Source organism: Mauremys mutica, unplaced genomic scaffold, assembly GCF_020497125.1.
Source record: "Mauremys mutica isolate MM-2020 ecotype Southern unplaced genomic scaffold, ASM2049712v1 Super-Scaffold_100099, whole genome shotgun sequence".
NCBI lineage: Eukaryota > Metazoa > Chordata > Testudines > Geoemydidae > Mauremys > Mauremys mutica.
Genome location: NW_025423266.1, coordinates 112211 through 116300, shown reverse-complemented (window position 1 = coordinate 116300; position 4090 = coordinate 112211). Strand labels below are relative to the sequence as shown.

Here is a 4090-nt window from a genome sequence, read left to right as displayed (position 1 = left end):
AGCACGTTCCTGCGCGGGGCAGCGTCACACCTGACTCTCTGGGGGGCGGGGCCGGGCTCTCTGGTGGGCGGGGCGGGATGAGGAGTTGCGCTGGGGCAGGGGAGGTGTCAGGTTGACCCAGGGACCCGCCCTCACCTGGGCTGGAGAGGACGGAGGCGCCCCGGGGCAGGCTGGGAGTTGTAGTTCCTGGCTCGTCTCAGAGCGGAAGTGACGGCGGTTGCTCAGGCAACGCGCCCCCTCCCGGTGCACACTGGGAAGCGTAGTTCTCTCTCTCTCTCTCTCTCGCTCTCTCTCTCACACGGGCAGAAGCAGCGCGGAGTGAAAGGGCTTCACCCCTTCCCCCCCGTGACCCTCCCGCCAGCCCCGCCTCCAGCGTCCCCTCCCCCACCCTGTCCGCTCTGCCCGGCCTTTCCCTTCGCCCCCCCCCGCCACCCTGCCCCCTTCCTCCTCCTCCTCCCTCTCCCCCCTCAGCGCCCCGCCCCTAATTGCCTCCAGCCCATTTCTCCATGGCTGGGCCCCACGTTCCCATCCCCCCACTGCCCCAGTCCATCCCCAGGGTGGGGGGTTCCTCATCTCCAATCTCTGCTGCCCCCCAACCTGCCGGGTTCCCCTTTTCAGCCACTGTGGGGTCCTCCAACCCGCCCCCACCCATCCACTCTGGGCTCTCTAAATCCCACATTCCCACAATGCACCTTGGTAACCCCACCCTCCTCTATCCCTAATCCCCCTAGTCCCTTCCCTTGGGTCCCCCTGGACACCCCAACCCACAGTCCGGCCCCCACATACACCCCAGTCCCTCATTCACACGCTGAGCTAGTCCTTCAGGGGCCCCCACAGCCCGCCAAACTCCTCCATCCATGAGCCCTGTGGGCCTGTGGCCGGGAAGTGGGGGAAGCTCCCACTCTGGCTGGGCTGGGTGTGGGTGTTAATCTTTTCCTGGCTTGTGTGTGCTGAGCTTAGGGTGACCAGATGTCCCGATTTTATAGGGACAGTCCTGATATTTGGGGCTTTTTTTTTATATGGGCTCCTATTACCCCCCAACCCCTGTCGCGATTTTTCACACTTGCTGTCTGGTCACCCTAGCTGAGCTCACAAAGGCTTTTTGCTTCCTCTGTCCTCCCCTTATGCAGCCCAGGTGGGGAAGGTGACCTGGATGCAGGGAGCCCTGATGTCGCTCCTTGCTCACCACTCACAGCCCCCTAGGGGGGCACAGAGGAACATTGGGGGGAGCAGTATCCGCTCATCACCGCTCTCTCCCCCTTCTCTTCTCTTCCCCTCCCTCCCCCCATGTTCCTATGCCGGGAGGGAGCAGGGAGAAATCTGGGCACCACCCCAAGCAGCCCTCCCCTGCCAGCCGGGAGCAGTTTCTGACTTTACACCAGCAGCACACACCTCTCTGCCACCGTACAGCACCGCCCTTGACCACGGTACCCCTGGGCAATTCCCTGGTGGCCCCCACCCCTAAGGCTGGCCCTGGCTATGGGCTTCAGAGGGAGTGACCAGACCAGGCGGCCATGGAGAGCTCCAGCCCCTGTTCTCCCCTCCCAGCTTCTAGCAATCAGAGGCCAGGGACATGCTTCCATGCTGATGACAGGTACTGCTCGATAACGAGCCAAAGTACCTTCATATTCCTCATCTGAGTCAGATGCCACCCACCGAAGATTGATTGTCCTGTCTAGTGGTTCAGGTTCTGCAGTGTCTGCATCAGAGTGTTGCTCTTTGAGGACTTCTGACAACATGTTTCACATCTCATCCCTCTTGGGTTTTGGAAGGCTCTTCAGATTCTTAAACCTTGGCTCGAGCGCTGTAGCTGTCTCTAGAAATCTCACATTATACCTTCTTTGTGTTTTTGGTCAAATTTGCAGTGAAAGTGTTCTTAAAGTGAACAACATGTGCTGGGGCATCACCCAAGACTGCCATAAAACGAAATATATGGCAGAATGCGGATAAAACCATGGAGCAGGGGACATACAGTTCTTCATCAAGGTCTTCAGTCACAAATTAACACATTATTTTCTTAACGAGCGTTATCAGCATGGAAGCATGTCCTCTGGAATGGTGGTTGAAGTATGAAGGCATATGGATGTTAGCATATCTGGCACGTTAATACCTTGCAACGCTGGCTACAAAAGTGCCATGAGAGAGCCTGTTCTCACTTTTAGGTGACGTATACAAGACACGGGCAGCATTATCTCCAGTAAATGTAAAGAAACTTGTTTGTCTCAGCAATTGGCTGAACAAGAAGTAGGACTGACTGGACTCTAAAGTTTTACATTGTTTTCTTTTTGAGTGCACTTATGCAACAACAACAAAAATCTACATATGCAAGTTGTACTTTAATGATAAAGAGATTGCACTACAGTACTTTATATTTTACAGTGTAAATATTTGTAATAAAACTATATATAGTGAGCACTGTACACTTCGTATTCTGTGTTGTAATTGAAATCAATATATTTGAAAATGTAGAAAAAAAAATTAAATTAGTATTCTATTGTTTAACGGTGCGATTAAAACAGATTAATCATGATTTTTTTAAAGTTAATTGTGTAAGTTAACTGCGATTAATTGACAGCCCTAGATTTGAATGTTTCTGTCCCATGCAGGACGAGCTGGAATATCCGTGTGCAGGGAAAGAGCCTGGGGGGAATTGTGCTGGGAAATTATTTCCTGTTCTGACATGTCCCCAGTTGCCCTTTTTGCCCTAACAGGCTGCAGCGCAACATCCATGTTTTGCTCCAGCTCATTTGGTCCTCCCAGGGGCCAGGGAAGGGAAATGGCTGCAGTGGAGCCAGTTGAGGTAGGGATGATCAGGGAGTTGCTGGCGGGTTCCCTTGGCGGGGAGAAAGGGCCGTAAATACATAGAGGGTGGGAACTTCCAGGAAGGTTGGTCTGGGTGGGAGAGGGCAGGAAATCCCCAGGGTAGGGGACAGGGTGTGACAAACCTGCTGGGATTTGTTTACTGTGAGGCTCCAGCATTTCTCAAATGTGGCCACCAGGGGCTTTAATTGTGGCCACAGCGTCCTGGGCTGTAATTGAGGGAGAGTCGGGGGCAGCAAAGCAGCGGCTCTTCCCCCGGGCTGCCTGCAGGGGCTGGTCCCTACCCCCTTCTGGAGTCATAAACACTGCAGGAGCAGGCAACCAGTGGGAGTTCCCCCCTTCCCACGTGCGGTGGGGCTCAGGCTTCAGGCTTCTGCTCTGGGATGGTGGGTGGCAGGCTCAGTCAAGATACATGGAACGTAGGCTGGGTGGAGAGAAGTCTGTGTAACTCATCCAGATATTGATATACATGTGACCTCGAATATTACCAATCTGTGTGTCCACCCCCCCCCACACACACACAACCCCCCCCTCCCAACCAACCATCTCCCAAACAGACCCTCAGTCCGGAAAACATTCATCCCTCGTGTTGTTGAAAAGACTCACAGCAAATAGAAGAATTTCAGTTTTTAAAACAATCCTCTAGCAAGACAAAGAAACTCACAGCTGTAGACTCAGAAAACACTCCCAAGAAATTTTAACAATATGTTGTTATGAAGAAAGTGCTAAAGATACCTGATTTTTCAACTACTTTAAAAAAAATCTTCTCAAATCAGCATCTTTAGAGTGAAACTTTTTCTGCTTTTCTAACCAGACAATTCTCCCCAGAAGGAGAAGCACTGGTCCTGGAGACACTGCAATACCAGGTCAATGCATGGGGTGGACAGAGCAAGCTCCTATTCCAACCCCTTGTTTCAAAAATCAAAAATAATATACAGTCCTCAAATAAAGGACCTATCAGATATTAAACTGATAAGAACAGATTTAAATTTTATTAGAGAATATTTAAAATAAATGTTACAAAGTGTTTGAAGCGTCAGTTATTTTGTCATTGGGGGTAACATACAGGTTGTGGGGGGATGTTAGCATTTTGGTATTGGATGGCATATACATATACACAGTCTGTCATGTCCCCAATGCGGGGTATACGGTGAGAGAGTTCAAGGTACAGCCAGCAAGCAGTGAGGGCACATCACTCATACAAACAGGTTATGGATAGTCGTGGGCGTGAGTAAATGAGCGGACTGGGTAATGGTGATAGGATGACCCT

The 4090-nt window shown here is 51.7% G+C and overlaps 1 non-coding gene across 1 annotated transcript; it reads right to left on the bottom strand.

Moving 5' to 3' along the window:
- Positions 1-3649: 3649 nt before the first annotated feature.
- LOC123358888 lies at positions 3650-3836 on the bottom strand. The gene has a single exon (XR_006575792.1). It is a non-coding gene; the product is annotated as a U2 spliceosomal RNA (small nuclear RNA).
- Between the last annotated feature and the right edge of the window lie 254 nt (positions 3837-4090).